At 36.5% G+C, this 19,075-nt stretch overlaps 1 long non-coding RNA gene across 7 annotated transcripts in view; it reads left to right on the top strand.

Annotated features, from left to right (window-relative positions):
- The window catches only part of LOC106975272 (uncharacterized), a 1,087,042-nt gene that overhangs the window by 136,709 nt on the left and 931,258 nt on the right, over positions 1-19,075 (top strand). The window contains exon 1 of one of the 7 annotated variants that reach the window (XR_008298441.1): positions 1,224-10,245. The exons of the other annotated variants lie outside the window; for them this stretch is intronic. This is a non-coding gene — a long non-coding RNA (uncharacterized LOC106975272). Of the gene's footprint in view, positions 1-1,223; positions 10,246-19,075 lie in introns of those variants that run through there. 7 annotated transcript variants of the gene reach the window in all.

The following is a 19,075-nucleotide window of genomic DNA, read 5'->3' on the forward strand; positions in this document are numbered from 1 at the left end:
CTCCATACTGTCAGTGCAGAGCCCAATGTGAGGTTTGAACTCATGAACCATGGGATCATGACCTGATCCGATATCAAGAATCACTTGCTTAACCAACTGAGCCATGCAGGCACCCCTATTACATTTTTATTTTAGAGAGAGAGAAAGAGAGCATGAACTGGGGGAGGGGCAGAGGGAGAAAAGAGAATTTTAAGCCTGTAGCACACTCAACGCAGAGCTGGATGCAGGGCCCAATCCCAGGACTCTGTGATCATGACCTAAGCCAACATCAGGAGTTGGACATTCAACTGACTGAGCCACCTAGTTACCCCAAGGACTATTTAAAATCATATGTAGTGGATCTCAGGGGTTTTGCTCAGCTTTTGTTTTGGTAGGCTTTCAATGCATGATCCTACTCCCTTGGCTATAGCAGGAGATTGTTGACCCAAATTGAGATAATCAGAATTTCCCTCACGCAGGAACTGAGCATGAGAAAGGTAAGGAGGGATGGAAGGTTGTGGTAACCTAGACACCCCGTGGTAACATTTCCATGAATTCCTGCCACAGAACCTCCTGAAACTGCACTGATATCCTTACCCTTATTGAAGCAAGAGAGTCAGTCTCTTAACCTAAGGAATTTTCTTAAGATAACTCGAGTTTGTTTCTTTTGCCTACAAAGAAAGAATCCAAACTCATTCAACACATACTATACCTAATAAACTTAATTTTCATATAATTATGAGATATTTTAATTTATAAAAGATATAAACTTGTTAAAATTACTGCTATGAGGGACAATTACTCATAGAATTGGTTATAAACAAACTTGTGAAATAAGCTAAATTTATCCTGGAGTTTTCTATCTCATCTTTCCAGACCCTTTATTATCATCCTCCCATTCATGTCCCTCAAAAAGTTTTTGTTTTTAAGTCATTAAGTGTAGAGTGACTCTCTACCTCTAAGTGCCTAGCATTTTGGGTGTATGTCTATTATACTAGTATAATTACTCATAACACCTCCCTTCACTCTCAAAGGTCTCTCAGTTTATAGCCACCTCACTTAAAAGTTTTTAGTAGCCTTGATAAAAACTTCTACTGTGAAGAAAAGTTGAGATGATAGTGATCAGGAAGTTACTGAATTTTTCTACCATCACTTTTATTGTTAAAAGAGAATGGATATAAAGAACCCATACAACTCAATGGCAAAAACAAATCTGATTTAAAAATGTGCAGAGGATCTGAAGAGACATTTTTTCTTTTTTTTAAATTTTTTTTTCAACGTTTATTTATTTTTGGGACAGAGAGAGACAGAGCATGAACGGGGGAGGGGCAGAGAGAGAGGGAGACACAGAATCGGAAACAGGCTCCAGGCTCTGAGCCGTCAGCCCAGAGCCTGACGCGGGGCTCGAACTCACGGACCGCGAGATCGTGACCTGGCTGAAGTCGGACGCTTAACCGACTGCGCCACCCAGGCGCCCCAAAGAGACATTTTTTCTGAAGAAGACATATAGCTGGCCAACAGGTACATGAAAAGACCCTCAACATCACTAATTATCAGGGAAGGGCAAATTAAAAACTATAGTGAGATATCAGCTCACACTTGTTAGAATGTCTACTATCAAAAAGATAAGAGATAACAAATGCTGGTGAGAATATGGAGAAAAGGGAGCTCTTCATGCATGATTTGTGGGAATGTAAATTGGTGCAGCCACTATGGAAAACACTATGGAGGTTCCTCAAAAAATTAAGCATAGAGCTATCATATGATCTGGCAATTCTACTTTCTGGTAATTATCCAAAGAAAAAAAACAGTAACTCAAAAAAAAAACCATGCATCCCATGTTTATTGTAGCATTATTTACAATAGCCAAGACATGGAAACAACCTAAGTGTCCATTATCAGATGAATGGGTGAAAAAATGTGTGTGTGTATGTGTGTGTGTACTGAAATATTATTCAGCCATAAAAAATAATGCAATCTCACCATTTGTGATAACATGAATGGACCTTGAGGACATTATGTTGAGTGAAATAACTCAGAGAGAGACAAGTACTATATGATCTCACTTATACGTGGAATCTAAACAAATCCAAAAAACAAAAACACCACCAAGCCCATAGAAACAGAGAATAGATTGGTGGTTTCCAGAGGCAGTGTGTGTGTTGAGGGTGTGGAATGGGTGAACAGAGTCAAAAGGTACAAACTTCCAATTACAAAATAAATAAATCTTGGGGATATAATGTACAACATGACAACTGTAGTTAATAATATTGCATTGCATATTTGAAAGTCTCTAAGAAGCTCTCATCATAAGGAAAACACTCCTGTAACTATGTATGGTGACATATGTCTTATTGTGGTAGCCATTTTGCAATGTAAATAAAGGTTGAATCATTTTGTTGTACGCCTGAAACTAATTGATATCAGTTGTACCTCAATAAAAAAAGAAGGAAAATGGCATGACTGTCAATAGGAATAAAATTTCAGTTAAACAAGATGAGTAAATTGTAGAAATCTGTTGTATCGATAGTTAACAATACTGATTGTGCGCTTAAGAATTTGTTGAGTGAGTAGATCTCATGATAAGTGTTCTTACTGCAATAAGAAAAGAAGAAAAGGAAAGAGAGAAAAAGAAAAGAAAAGAAACAGGCATTCAGAAGTATTTTTTAAGTTTTCTTCCTCTCACTGGCTCTCTGGTCACCTACACCATTTTTTCTTTTAATTATCTCTTTTTGGCTTTACTTAGATTTTTAAACACCAAGATTGCTTCTTATTGTCACTTCTTATGACATAAACTTATCTTTCCTTTGTATGCACTTTATTGGCCTTTTAACTTTCTCCTGCCTATACCTAGAGAAACACCAAACCTGGAGAAAGCCAAATATCTACTTCATCTGGTTTAAACATCTATAGAATATTACTATCAAAAACGCTACTTCTCCACATGCACATCACAGAAAAGAATCTCCAACTCCTCCTATCAGGCTCTAACACTTCCAGTTGATCTTTCTTATGTACCAAGGAAGCTCCCGCCATCATTCTCCTCCATCGTTGTGTCAAACCCTTACTTTTCTCTGCAACCTCCAACCTGCCATCCCCTCCTTCTTCACAGAGAAGATGAAGACCATCAGGCAGGAACTGTCTATAGGTTAGCTCACACTGAAACATGCACCCAGTGTTGCTCTATCTAGACTCATCTCTAATACCCTTCCTTCCCATGGACTTAGAGAAAAAGGAATTTCATTTTTGAGAACCTTTATTTGAGAACTGTGTTCCTTCTAGTATCTTTTCTTTCCTGTGCAAGAAGCTTGTTCTATTATCTTTTCTTTCCTAGGTCTATCATGTTTCTCTTATAGCTTTTGCTCTTTAGCATAGTTTTGAGTTTTAACACTCCCATATTCCCGAGTTTCAGTTATTCTAGAAAGCTCACAGCTCTCCAGCACGTTTACATCTCTTGCAAAGTCTCCATCTCCCTCCATTTGTTCCCCAAGTTCATCCTCCTTTGAAAGTCATCATTCTGGCTTTCTCTTGTTCCTCTATGAAGCTTTTCTTCCCCCTCAACCCTGCCTCAGTCTTTGATGGGTACTACCTCTTGGTATTCTCCCACATCATAGGCATACATCAGCTTGGGTAGAGATAGTTTACTAGTCTGCCTTTGCCATTAAACTGTGAATATTTTGAGAAATGGACTGTCATTCATCTCTCTATTTACAATGATTTATTCTAGAGTTGTGTTTTATCAAAATGATATACATTGTCAGTTTCATGAAATATTTCCCCACCTACTAACCTCAGCAAGCTATAATACATGATTATAAGACATTTCTATAGGATATTTTAGGATAAAAATAGTTATTTCTCTTCCTTTGCTCCAAGATGAGCCACCATAGAGGGTGATTATCTAAAAATACAGAACTGGTTATGATGAGGAAGATAAAATCTGAGCAAAAGAGTACGAATGAATGTGGAACAGCAGAAAGCACAGATGGGTAAAGGAGAGCACAAAAATGGTGACCAGAACCTTCAAGTATATGTGTTTTACTGAAGGTGTCTTCTTATATTTGAAGTTATGTAGTGCTGCCCAAGTACCCAGTCCTTTTTATATAGTAACTCACTTAATCTTTATCGCAACCCTATGATATAGACACTGTTATTAACTGAATTTTACAAATGAAGAAGTCAGGACATCATTTGATAAATTATAGGCACAGTTACTAAATAGTAAAGCTGAGATTTGAGTCAGGCAGACTGGCCCCACAGTCCTTGCTCTTTACGCAGGACAAATGCAGGGCAATGAAATTGTATGGTCTGACAAATAATCCAATTATTGAAGTAGCTAAAATCATATTTAAAGTGAGCCACTTTCTTTCTAAAATCTGTGAAGTATATTCATTCCATTGTAAATTGGTCTTATTCCCTTGGTGAAAATTTTCTCATTAGCTTCAGTTACAAACATGTCAATATTTTTCCAGGGTCAAATAATAGCTTATTAAGAAATGTGACTTCAAAAAACACAGAAGGTCTGGTTATCCAACCATTGAATTTGGGGTATAAAAAGAATTTTTCTTTAAAGACAGCATTTCCCTATAAACTGCTTGGAACTATTGCTCTGCTTTGAAAAGCACATGTATTTGCTAATCGGCTAAGTAAATCTACCTGTTTTCACTCTGCTCTGGTGGTTTTTCTGTTTTAAGTGTAGATAAATAGAAGAACCACAGCACCTCCAAAATGCTGCTGCTTAATTCTTCTGTGCAATTTTCCCTATTGAAGATGTCTGCCTTTACATGGATTTGATGAGTTTTGTGAGGTTTTCACTTCAAAAGGAGCTCTTGAATTTTTAATCCCCTCACTCAGGAACAATGTTTTCTTGGTGTGCCTTCCATTTCTCTTTTATATGGGGAAATTATACACATTTTTACTAAGTCATCAATTCCTGCTTGAAATGCTATCCTCAGTTTCATGCGTGCATGGCTTTATAAAAGTGGGATGAGCTTTATATGCTTCAGGGGCTGTGCAGTGAAAGCAGGATCCAGCAGAGATTTGGCCATATCTGACAAGTGCCTGCTGTCAGATTTTTCCTTCTCCTCTGTTTGACACAATGGAATCCCTTACAAACATGTCGATTCAGACCAGCACACTGCATACTAAATTATGAAAACAATATTCACATGTAGCATCAAAAAGAGTGGACTCATCATGTGGTATTGTTCTGAAGTGAAACCTGGGTGATGAGATGAGGGAAGAAGACTATCCATCAATTATCTCAATATTTTGAAGGCTGTAGCGTAGGGTGGATGTTTGACTCTTGCTGCAGGATGGCAGCTTTGCTGTGATTTATGTGGATCTAGTTATGTGATTTTGGTTTTGATGACAGATGTTATAGGAATAGTATTCAACTTTGTGATGTATTCTAATATCCTTGGGATAAAATGAATCTATGTAGAATTGAAGGGTATTGTAGTTGTATTTGTTAATTGCGGCTGCTGTGCTTTGTATTTTGTTTCAGAGCATCATGCCTGAACAGACATAGAAGAATAGCGATTATTTTTAGCAAACGTGAGACTGGCTTGCAGTGTTGCTGGCATGTGGTGAGCCTCTAGACACGCAGAGAAGGGAAAGCAGGGGGTCGCAGTCTCGGTTTTCATTTGTAGAGTATACTTGTCATCTGGAAACCAATAATGCTTTACACATGTTTTGTTTCAACCCTTTATGCACAAAGCTGGCTTTAAATATGATGGAGTTAAGTAAAGTGGACATGTCTGTGATAATTACAAGATCCACAGTCGTTTTCTCATTTTCTGTGATTCAACAATTTAGCCATTTTAAATTCTTATCATAAGCAGAATTGAAGATTCTACCTTCCTCTTCCATATTCTATCATTAGAATAATAATAAAAAAACAACCTTTAATATATATCCAGTGGAAGGGGTCACAGTGACACTTGGCAATAGAAGGAGAGTCCATGGGGAGTGAATACGCAGAAGCAAATGTCCAACTGAAATAACCACACCATTCTCTTTTTAAATCACCAATAGGAAATGAATTCAAAAGCATTCTTATGTTCCTGAATACCACTTCAAGATTAACTTTTAAATATATTTTAATCACCTTATTATACTGATAAAACAACATAAATGGCGTCCATTTCCTAAGGCTCAATGGCCACATGTAACTTTGATAGTCAAGGTCTTTGTCAAACAAGCTGGTGAATTTAATTTTCTAGGTAGACTCTCTTGGTCTTAGCTTTGGGTTTCTACCAAAAAGCATCTACAGTTATGCTGCCTAGCCTATTGGAGAACTTACCCATTGTTAATCATAATTGCTAACATTTTTTTAGCATTTATTATGTGCCAGTTATTGCACTGAGTGCTTTACATGTATTATCTCCTTTATCTCTTATCACAACAGCACTGTGAAGTAGGTTGCATTATTTTACCTGTGGTGAGTGTTAGACCCACAGATGTATGGGACTTCCCTGAAGTTGCAGAGCTCAAATATAAGGCACCATGTCTGACTCTAGAGTTGAGTGATTAAACCATTAAGTTGTATTGCTTCCACTTTACTTCAGTTTTTCTATACAATATCTCTTTGGATTCTGTGTTAGACTAACCTCTTGGGCTTGCTGCCTTTGCTGGTCTGTTAGGCTTTCTGTTTTTGTACCTGACCCCTGTCTCACATCAAACTTGGTTTCACTTTTTCTAGTCCTTAAACCACCCTACTTCCTCCAAATCCAATCTGACCTCTACTTCCCTTGCTGCCAGTATCCTGAAGAAACACTATATTCAGTCACCTCTGCCTCATTACATTCATCAACTTTTTCTTTCACCTGCCCAGAAGGCTTGGAAGTATTTCCTTAACTTTCAATTAAATGAATTCCACTTCTATGGTTTTCTGAAAGCAAAATTCTTCTGGTTGTCCTTCCTTTCTAAGCATCCTCTTTACCTATCTGCAGGCTCTGCATTTTTTTGTCCCCTAAACTTGGGCATTCTGAAAGGTCCTAACCTTTCATTTTATCTCTTTGCTTTCCATTCTTTCTGGCTGGAAATCACAGCTTGTTATACTTGTAGGTGGATGACTCTGAAATCTGGGCCTTCTGCCAGAACTTATCATGCAGTAAGTACCTTGCTTCTATTTGTTAGCTGATTATTTCCACTTGAACTCTGTATTTCTGCAACCAATCTTATAGTCCGCACATCTGTATCCTTCCCCTTGTCCCTAACCCGCCTCTTCTTTTGACCTCCCCTACTTTTTAAATGCTGTTACAAGTATATCAGGTAAATGGGCTTGAATTTCAGTAAGATTTGATTTTCCTTTCTTTTATTGAATGACAACAATTAATGCTTATTGTACTATAAATGCTTATTGTATTATTTTATGTGCTAGTGTTCTAAGTTTTTATATTGACTATCTCATTTACATACTTATTTAAGTAGCTACTCATTGCTATGTCCACTTTATAGCATTCAATCAGTCATATAGTCCTGTTGATTTTTCGCTCACAAACCTTTCCTTAGCCTTCCCTTCTATCAGCGGTATTAACAATAGTTTATATTGGTATCGCTCCAACCTTGAACTAGTCTTTCTTCCTCTAGACCTTTTTCCCTTTGAACAGTGCATTCTGCATAGTTGCTGAGGATTATTCTTTCTAAAACATTGCCTTGATAATGCCGCTTTCTGGCCCTGAGACCTTTCATGACTTCTTTGTTTTGAATATTATAGTCCAAAATCTCCCCGTCATATTCAAAGCTACAATCCGTATTTCTAAACTCTTCTACTGCCATGCCACAAAACCTATGGTCAAACTAATTTCTTGCAACATCTTTTCAATTTTCAAAGTTAGTTCTTTCCAACCTCTCTGCTTTGATTATTTCATTTTTACAGTGTGAATGCCACTCATCTCCCTCTTCCTCATTCTTGTCTCTCTGTCTACTTCTGTCTTACACAATGTTGAGGCCAGGATTGAATGCCACTTTGCACATGGAAGTGCACTCAAACAAAGGGATGTCCTTTTTATGAAATTTCATGGGGAATTTTACCACTTGTATAAAACCTGTTTGCTGCCTTGTTTGTGGTCATTTTTACATGATTTTTTTTTCCTACTACAATGCAAACCTCTGGGGAAGTTATAGCTGTCATATTCACCATGGATTTCCCTTGGCATAAAACAGGTATTTTAATGGCAGGAACCCTGTGAAAACATTTGACTGTAGGAATGAATGAAGAATCTCCTTTATGATGTACTTCTTCTCTTGGTTCTTATTTTATTTTATTTTTTTAGCATAATTCCTTTTTAGATCTGACAAAACTGAGAATTTTTAGCTAGAAAAAAGAGAACTGTACATAAGGGCAAGATTTGATATAAATTTCCTGGATCTGCTGAAACCAATCTGGGTTAAGAAACTAAATTCCATCCATGTGTGTATTTTTTGGTCTGCAATTAGGTAGTGTAATAATGGTCACCCACGCTGGGAGGAGTTCTTTCATATTTCTTTGCCAAGGTTTCCAAACTATAAACAACAGTTCTGTGTCTGTATCAGTGAAGTATGAGATAATACTGGATAAATATATCTGGGAGTGTTTATTGACATAGGCATTCAGGACTCAGGATATGTAGCAGCAGGTAGGGTACTCTTTTAGGGATATGGAAAATTATAATGACCTCCCAAGATTGTTCTTACTCTACGAAGCTATAACTTTTATATTCTAATCAGATAGAGAATGAAGAACTTTAGCCAGAGCACATTTGTATACTTAAGTCTAAATAAAATTCATACCCAGTCCACAGTCCTTTCTTCCAGGATCCTTTATGAAAAGAGGCAATAAGACTACTAACATTGTCAGTGACTATGTCAAAATTGTATGTGGATGTTCCTTCTCCATTTGCCAGTAGTCCTCACCTGTGTTCTCTAGAAAAAGCTGTAGTGAGTTTGAAGTATAGATGTAATCATCAGCTCCACTATTCCATCAATGTTTGGGGATCAGAAGATGGACCAAAGTTCAAGATAGGGAAAATAGAAGGTAGAAGAATAATGTGCCTGACCCTTTGTAATTCTGTAGGTGTCATCAGGGGCTGGCTGTAGAGCTTACATCTGAAGGGTGGCTTTTTTGGAATCATGTGCTAGCGTCCCAGTTATAGTCACAAAGTGAATACCTTGCTGGTGATCCAAAGACTTTCTCTTTTCATTGCTGCTTTTAACTGCTCCTGACCTTGCAAGAGAACCATATTTCAAGTTATATTTCTAACAGAGAATGATTCACAAAACTCAAGTGTCTATGTGAATTCATCTTATCTTATTCAAGGCTGAGAGTAAATATATATAATGGGAGGCAACATCATGGGAGGGGCAGATGGAATAAACAACCAATTAAACCAACATACATTAAGTACAAATGATGGGCTACACACTGGGTGTTAGAGATCCTGAAATAAGTAAGACATAATTAGGGTGTTCAAGGTGGTCAAAATCCAGAAAGAGAGGCAGATGCATCAGTAAATAAGACTTTTATAGCAGCGCAACTTGTATATTCACTGTGTGCTGTGGGAGCACAGAGAAGGAACATCTCAACCAAACTGAGTGAGTTAAGAAAGATTTTCTTTAAAAAGCTATCATCACCATCACCATCAAAATTCATTTACTAAATACCTAAAATTTGTGATGTTATATTGATGCTTTACAGACAGGCATATAGAAAAGAGATTCCAGTCCTCTAAGATGTCATAAATTAATGTAAACATACTGTCTTAAAGTAAAATACAAGAGCACAAAAGCAGACATGTTTATGGCAGTAGCACTGTGCTCAGGGAGTTGTATCTATAAAAGGCAGATAGGTGTGTGTGTGTGTGTGTGTGTGTGTGTGTGTGTGTGTGTGTGTGTGTTTATTCCTTAGGTTCTTGGATCGATCTACAAATAAAGGTCCTAATTAGTGCAAATTTTTATGATGTGATGGAGACCATTGGAAATGGGCTAAAACCATTCATTCATTACACAAAGGCCTCTGTAGCTGTTTTCAGATAAGAATACCTTTTGCTCTCTGATGAACTGATATGCATGTGAGAGAGTTAATGTCACCTTCCAAGTCTCTGGAGTAATCTATTCCACTGTCACCTTTCTTTTGAACCATGACATTCTGAAAAAGTTATTTTAATTCTTTCTTGTATCATTTCACAAAGGTTGTACTGTCAAGCACTCTCCAGGATGTATATTTTTAAGATTTGGCTTCCTCCCTGGAATCATGAAGTCTTCAGATGCTATGATAATGGATTTGTAAGTCATCTATGAACTGGTGATTCTATTAATATGAATAGTGGGTGTTCTAATTTTTCATTATAATGTTTTCAGTGATTGTATCTTTTCACACTCCTCCTGGCAGATGAAACATTCTAGTTAGGGAATTGACCTCTGACTCATTCCCCAAGGAAGTAGCAGGTATCTTTAGAAACTTTTAATTAAAGATAGAAAATTTGAGATAATAGAGTAGGAATATATGTAATAGAATCACTTGGTTTCAGTTAGACCTTAGAAAAAGAACACAAGTCAGCGATGAATTTGATTTTATTTTAGAAGAAAATGTTGTGTAAACTTACCTGCAGTTTACACATCTGAATAGGTATTTAGCCTGCTGACTTGATCTCAATTCCATCATTGTAATTAAATTGCAAGCCTTTTGTGCCTTGAGAAACACAGTTTGTCTGTCTGCCTGTCTGTCCGTACCTGTCTGTCTATCTATCTACTATCTATCTATCTATCTATCTATCTATCTATCTATCTATCATCTATCTTTCATCTCATCTACCCAATATGTTAAAGATAATTTTGAATATATATGTGTATATGCACCATTTTATTATATTAAACTTAATATTGAAAGCCCTTAAGGGACAATATTCAATTGCATTTTTGTTTGAAAAAAATTATAATTTCAACCATCTTACAAATGGCCAAAGTCCATATGTTAGTTATTTCTATTTCTATTGCCCTTGCTTCTTTTCTGCTGATTTCAGGATTTCCATTCATGTTGAAGTTGATTGGAAATAAGTGAATTTCCTCATTCAATTCCCCAACTTGAAGAATATGATGGTAAAAGATTTATTTCAAACAGTATATCCCTTGATATAAACATGTCTTAGGTCAGTTTCCTTGCTTTATTTTGTAACGGATCTAATTCAGAAGATTTTTGGAGGAGATCATTGTACATTTGACAGTAATTGTGACTGATTTTCATCATACACTGATGTAGCATGTCAAATCTTAGGCAGTTAGTTCAATTCTGGGAAGGAAATTTGATTTGGCAATAGTTGGATTTTTTTTTCTCCTGGCAATTAAAGAAGGTGATCCTTCTTGTTATGTTCATGTGCAGTGTATACATTGTTTTGTTTTGCATCACTTAGGGGTACTCTAATGTTTCTGTCAAATTCCAACCAACTTATTGTATCATTTTGTCAGTTTCCATTTTAAATCCTCATTCTGTCCTTGATATATGTGAGCAAATTCAATATGTAATTAAGCACAGGAAAGAATTGTTTCAACCCTCTGTCCTTTCCTGTTTAAGGGATTTTTGTCTCCTTTCACAAGGACTGTGTCCTGCCAAAGCATGTTTTATAGAGCAGTGAACAGTAGGAAATAGGCATTGCATCTCTTTTAAAAAAGATACATATTTGATATTGCCCAGAGTTTGTTTTTAAGTAAATCGTGAAAGAAAATACACATTTTTTTTTTTGGTCTTCTGAAAGCCAGGTATGCAATGTATATGTTTTCTTAATAAACTAAGAGGTTTGGAAGATTAAGATATTAGTATTTAAACCAAATCGAGAAAACCAAATTTATATTTGTGCATATTGACCTGTAAAATATAATTCCTAAAAAGTATTCTCTTTTCCACCCCATCGCCTCATTTTGTGTATGTTTGAGAGGGTATAAAAGTGGACACAGCTCAGGCATCAGTAGGGCGGGTAAAGTTGGTGGAATAGAGCTACATGACAGGACTCGATTACAGTAAGTAATACAATTCCAGAAATAACCTATGTGGAACATATTGCCTCTGCTACACATGTCAAAAAATGGACTTTGATCGATGGTGTTGCAACACAAAACCACATACTAAAACTTTGTAATAATGATGACAGTGTCAAAGTGTATACACCCTTGCCAATAGTGTTAGTGGCTTTTATAGTTAATAAATGGGCAAAACACATAAATCCTGTATGCTGCTCACGCCTTACAAATATTTGTGGTTGTGGCCATCAGCATGTATGTAAGCAGGAAGGCGTGACGGGTCTGGCAATCATCACCTCTGAGAGCTAAAGGCATACTCTAAGGGGTGATTATCTATGGCTAACCACAACACCGGGAATTGCCATATTGGTCCTTTAACAATTCATTAACGTAGGAGAAAAATGTGTCCACGTCTGCTGAAAGAGGAAGTTAGAAGTTTAGAATACTAAATAGTGATCTCCCTGCTATGATTTATATACACTCAATCCTATAGAATGCTCACCTATAAATTAAAATACTCTCATTTGAACAACTTTATAAACTTAAGAAAAAGCAAAACAGACCTAACAAACATTGACAGCATTTCTGTAGAAGCATTTGCTGACAGTGAAAGTGCCAAAATTGCTAGGGTTTAGATTGTATAAAGAAGTGGTTTGGTTTGAAAGATGAGTGATTTGATTTAGAAAAGTTGGTTGTAAATTCTGTTTTTTCAAAAAGTGAATTTGCAAATTGAAATTAAAACATATGGAGCATTTTTATTTACTCACTTTATTTATTGCAAAGCTGCTTTATAAAGGAAATTAAAGAAAAGAAGGAAAACCACATGACTACCACCAAACCTGTACAATTTCCATATTTCCTTGCTGTCTTAGCCCACATCAAGTTTTTAAAAAATTGAATACAGTTTTGAAAAGAACCACTTATAATGGCAAATGTTTACAGAACTGTATTCATTTTCTATAGTTTAAAAGTTTCTATAATTAAAAGTCTTTCATTTCAAATAAGTCTGTTTTTCAGGATATATTTTGCCAATGAATATACAAAAATTACTAATCATTTAAACATCCTATAGGAACAACCCTAGTCAGAGGCCTCTCTGTATTCCTGTGTGTGTGTGTGGGGGGTAAGGTTTTAGGTTTATATCATTATAAGCATTTCATATTTAAAAAAATTTCACAGGGTTTTTAAGGCTAGCAATATTATTATTTGTAGTGTTGACAGGATTGTTTTTCTTCCCCTGGATGAAATTTAGAGGTTGTTAAAGGTTTGGATCTATTTTTTAAAATTGGCAATTAACTCAGAGGTCAGAAAATGATACTGAATGTTTCTCTTTTACTTTTAATTACATTTTAAGCCACTTGTTTTGGTCTTCTTATTTCCTTATTCCTTTTAGGTTTAAACATAAAGTAAATAGTAGTACTACATTTGGTTTAACTTTCCAAGTTAAAATTAGTCAAATGTGCACATTTAAGGTTTTTGAGGCCTAAGATTGTGCCTGTTGTGTTCATCATTAGTTTCTTCTAATTATGGTTAATATTTATTGAGAGATTATTTTGTGCTAGATGTTTCTATAGCACATTTATGTAATATCTTGCCTGGTCTTCTTGACCATTGCTTTCTTCTGCCTCAACATAGTAGGGTTAAGTACTTTAGAGGCCCTCAGCACTGAGGAACATTACAGTGTCTTATCTCCTGCTCTTTGTTATATGCAGCTCATACTTCGTTTAAAACCAAACTTAAAGACACAGAAACATCCATTAATACTTTTGAAATCAAATGTTTCCATTTTTAAGGTTTTCATATTTCTCTGACGGCCAGATTTTAGGTAATTTCCTTACAGTTGAGCTTTCCTCATTTTTAATTCCTGCCTTAACTAAGGTCTGCAGTATGTGCATAGTTTGCCTTCTATGACATCTGTTTATGACCCTCAGTGCCTAGAACAGTCCTGGAGACACAATTCAGTGCCAAGCTGAAATGGTGATAGAAACAAGTATATGACATTGCTCGTGTTTTCAACTAATTGGGGAGATGATGCATACACATTTTATGGAAAGCTTAAAAAATGCTTTAAAGGACTGGTAAGAAGGGGTGCCTGGGTGACTCAGTAGGTTAAGTGTCTGACTCTTGGTTTCGGCTCAGGTCATGATCTCACGGTTCGTGAGTCCAAGCACTGCAAGGGGCTTCACGCTTGTCAGTGCAGAGCCTCTGGGATTCTCTCTCTCCCTCTCTCTCTGCCTCTCACTTGCTCGGTCTTTCTTTCTCTCTCTCAAAATAAGTAAATAAACTTAAAAAAAATAAAGGACTGGCAAGAAGAACTTCCTTAAAGAACAGCATCCATTTTCTAGGTAGGGAGTTTGGGAAGAAGCAGAGAGAGCCCATACAAGGAATCAAATGTGGGTGGCAAGCAAATGATGCAAAATCAATGAAAGAAAATATACACTCCCAGTTCTAATAAGATTTACATCTTCAGTATCAGCAGACTCCAGTGAAAAGTGCCCCAACATAACAGTCAGCACTAGGTTTCAGTTCTGATGCTGCCATCAAGTGGCCTGAGACCAGCTACTTAATTAACCTGACATTCATTTGATTTATTTGTAAAATAATATTGCTGCATAGCAGGTAGCGATGATGCCCTGTAACAGGTCCTTTCTCTTGTGTTTCCTTTAGTCTGTTCCTTTTCCTCTCTGAAGTTATTTCCCTCTTTTAGAGACATCTTTCAGAAGGGTTAGGAGTATTCATCTTGAGAAAGTGGAAATGGACACTTAAATATAAATGGAGGAGGGCTATGGTTATTTGTTCAGTGATTTCTTCCTGCCTCCATATCCTGAGTCTGCAGCTATGGTATATAAAACATTGTAGTACTGCAAAGATGAAGAAGGTGGAATCTTTGTCTAAGACAGAGTTCTAGAACATATCCAATTGGAGAAGCAAGGTCTGTGCTATAGAATCTTTGAAGTGAAGAAGGTGGAATGAGGCAGCTCTTCATGGCAGAGTTTACATCTGAACTGGGTCTTTTAATCAATCATCATTACATCTGCATGTAACATTTATTACACGCAGCACATTGTTTGCTAGTCAGTGTAGGGAACAGGCAAGAAGATAACAACCTAGACTTCGTTTGCACCAAGTGAATTTTCCAGAAAAGTGAAATTTATTTTTAAAATAAAATTGCCTCTGATTTTCTTAGGATCTGATATTCAGGTGGAGACACTAATAACTTCATGGAATTTTTAATAATTCATATTTTATTGGGAAAGCGTAAAGTCATTTCTATTTTCTTTATTTAATAAAATTTATGTCTCTCTTGGATTATTATTCAATAACATAGCCTATAATTTCATACTGGAAGAAACATTAGCTCATCCAGTAGAATGCAGTTACAATTCTATGTCCTTTCCAAAATCTGTTCTGCTTGAAACTTTTGGTTTATGGACTTTTTCCCTCGTGAGAGTACTAACTTGAATGCGTGCTATGAAATGTCACATTGTACGAAACCGTTTTTTCCAGCTTTTGTGAAGAAGATGATATAGGCCATGGGTTCCACCTGGTAAGTTTTTCCTCACTGTACATCTTTGCACATGGTGAGCATCACAGACTGAGCAGTGCTGTCTTTAATGGATGTTACTACATTTCCTCAGTGACTGATTTTTATTAGTTTCAAAAGATAACAGCATATGCATGCACACACACTAATGTTTCTGAAGGGCATTGTGAGGAAAGATTAGAATGCTTTTGCCTTCTTCCTGATCGAACAGTGTGTCTTTGAGAGCATGGATGCATTTAGTTTTGTGTCACCACAAAGAATAAAATCTGTTGAGGTTTTTGTCACTCTGCCTCATTTTCTTAATGTCAAAGTTGGTCTGTTTGGTCAGTAAAGGTTGAGATCATGAGGTTAGATATTACATAAAATTCAGGATACTCAGAATGCAATGCTAATCCAGAAATTATTTCAAAGAGATGAGGCAAGAAGCCCATCATTTAAGCACAGGTGTTTAATGGCCAACCATGGAATTAGGTTCACCTTGTAACACTGAAAAACTCTACCTCGGGAATTGAAAATTAACACAAAGTGTAGGTCTTCATTATAATGAATACCAATGAGAGAAAAGAATGATTCTGAGACTTTAACAAAATTAACTCAGCTACATCTGGCAAGCTGTGTATCATAGAAGACTTTAGCACACATATCAGCACCAGTGTGAAAGAGCAAAAGGAAATCATCAGGCCTGGGATGATTGGAAAATTGAAACTCCATGACATCCATCATCCATAGTGAAACAACTTTTTCATAAAAAAATTCCCTTATTTCTAAGCAAGATGTATCACAGTTTCCACGTAGACACTGAGATATGAGGGATGTTTCAAATCCCCAATTCTAGCTTCTATAATGGCTTATTTATGCAGTTATGTCAAACAATGTAAGTATAATGTATGAAAACATTGGTATCAGTCACATCCATGTGAAGCATTAGGAGATCTGCCTGCAAAAGGAGCCTGGAGATTTTATCTTAAATGGGTAATGTGCACAGCACATAAGGAACAACTTCTGACATCATCCTCACTGTACAAGCATGTGTGGCACTTCTTCGATGTGCTGGACACTGTCAGTAACAGACTCAATAATAACATGAATAAAAATGCTTAAACCATGAGCCTTTTCCTTGGACTTTTCATGGTCTGGTAACATCTTCAACATCCTCTGGCTATATGGGACATGACCCACATGTGGAAGAAAAATGATACCCAAGTAGTTCTTGCAAAGCCACTTTAAGATGGCCTTACAGTGGGTAGAAAGTCTGGAACTCATAACTTGAAAGGTCACTGAAAAAGTGCTCACTAATGATGATGGAAACTTATATGTGTAACAGAAATTCTTAGAGTTTCTTTTTCATTGGTTTTATCATTTGACACTTTTGCCATCTGAGTGAGAAAGGGTCAAGATTTCAAGTGTATCAAAAATCCCAATACAATTTTCTTAGATTAAAAAAAAAACATACACAGAGTTATTGGTTCACATACTTGAAGAATCTAGGGCCTAGATGCAACACTGGATCTTTTCATATCCTTGGTCTGCTTTCCAGGGCATTGGTCTCAGGCCCAAACTCTACATGGTGACCTCTGGTCAAAACTCAGCGGAAAAGAGCATCTCTTCCCAGCAGCTCTCAGAGAAGTCCTAGAATTTCCTCAATTAAGTGGATCCCTGTGCACATTCTGCTTTTCACTGTGCTCTCCTGTCCTCTCTCTTCTCTTGTCCTCTCCTGTCCCCTCTCTCCTCTCAGCTCACTCTATAGCTGTCCTTTGGTGATTGCATCTACACCTATAGCTTCAACCACCACCTGCATACTCGTGACTCCCAGGTATATCTTTGGAGCTCATGTAGTGTTCCTGAACCACAGACTTATATGTCAAACTGCCTACTAGATGTCTTTGCTGGGTGCCCCAGAGATACCTAGATATTAGGAAGGCTTTGTTGTATAGACTGTCATCTGCTTCATTCCAAAAACAGGCGTGGAGCTGTGCAAAGTGGGTTGTAAGGGGAGGATTGTGTATGTGTAAACTATAGAGACTGAGACACCTGGGGTGATATCTTGTTTTTATACTTAACTACACTAAACATCAGTTTCATCATTTGTAAAATGAACACAATAGTACTAACAAACTATGTTGCAAGGATTAATAAAGGTTATATACCCAAAGGTTTTACTTGAGTGTTGGAAATATAATGTGACTAAGGCATGTTGAGTCCACAATACAATGAACTGTTTCTGTATGGGATTGAATTGGTTTTTCTCAATTAAGTGCTTTATTCTGGACTCTGGCAACTACATTTCCTAGAATCTGTTTTTGGAACTACATTTCCCAGAATCTCTGATTTGCAGGGATGTAGGTGACATTCTATCTTCATTGTGTTGTTTTGTACAGGGCATTCTCTGTATTAATTTGTCGTGGCTCTTGTTTTAGCCACATTTAGCAAAGCCACTTGCATTTGTAGTTACTTGCTCTTCCATATTTCTCTGTTTCATGTTTTTCTCCTCAAAATCCATTCCTTCCAAAAATAGATAAAAGTAAACAAACAAACAAATAAATAAATAAATCTGTTGGAGAAATGTAAAAAAAGAAGAGAAAAACACCAGCCATTATTCTTGAATGACAACGGCAAGCAGATAGAATTCTGTGTTATAAACATTAAGTACTAATAATTATAAATATATAATAAAATGTCGATATATAAGTTAAAAAAGTAGATTATAAACATCAGCATTTGTGAGTCTTTACGTATTATGGTGATCTCTAAAATTAGAGGTCAAAACTTGCATACCCTGTGGAAGTAAAATTTAAAAGTTTTCATAATTCATTCTATTCAGTAGTTTCAGTTCTTTAAAAAAAAACAAACAAAAAAACATTAGTGTCTACTTATTTCTGAGAGAGACAGACAGAATGCGAGTGGGGGAGGAGCAAGGAGAGAGGGAGAAACAGAATCCCAAACTGGCTCCAGGCTCTGAGCTGTCAGCACAGAGCCTGATGTGGGGCTGGGACCTCACGGACCATGAGATCACGACCTGAGCTGAAGTTGGATGCTTAACTGACTGAGCCACCTAGGTGCCCCAGTAGTTTCAGTTCTTAAAAATATTTTCAGTTTTGGTATGTCAGGAAATGAGATATTTTGAAATATTTTTGTTGCATTACTTTACTATTTGATATTGAATGCTTTTCAAATGTTGATTCATATATTGGTAAAGAATGTCTTTGGCCCAAATAACAGAAAACTCTGTAATTGTGAGTTTAAACAATTGTATAATTTTTTGTCACATGACATGTCTCATTAACAAAATGATTCAGCTGCATGGAAATAACCTTAGAAACCCAAGATCTTTTTATGTTTCAGTCTGTTGTCCCAAGTTCCTGGCTTTTGCTCTCACTCTTGCTGCTTTATAGCCACATTCGCTTACATGCATTTTCTCCTTTGGAAGTTATTTGTGAATTTTAGCTGTTTATCTATTGGAGTTAAGTGTTTTTCTTACTTTTATGTTAAGTCTATAAATATTAATTATTTTAACCATTTGTAATGTTTGCTTTAAGTAGCTTTCTCTGAATTATGTTT

This window comes from Acinonyx jubatus, chromosome B2 (assembly GCF_027475565.1).
Source record: "Acinonyx jubatus isolate Ajub_Pintada_27869175 chromosome B2, VMU_Ajub_asm_v1.0, whole genome shotgun sequence".
NCBI lineage: Eukaryota > Metazoa > Chordata > Mammalia > Carnivora > Felidae > Acinonyx > Acinonyx jubatus.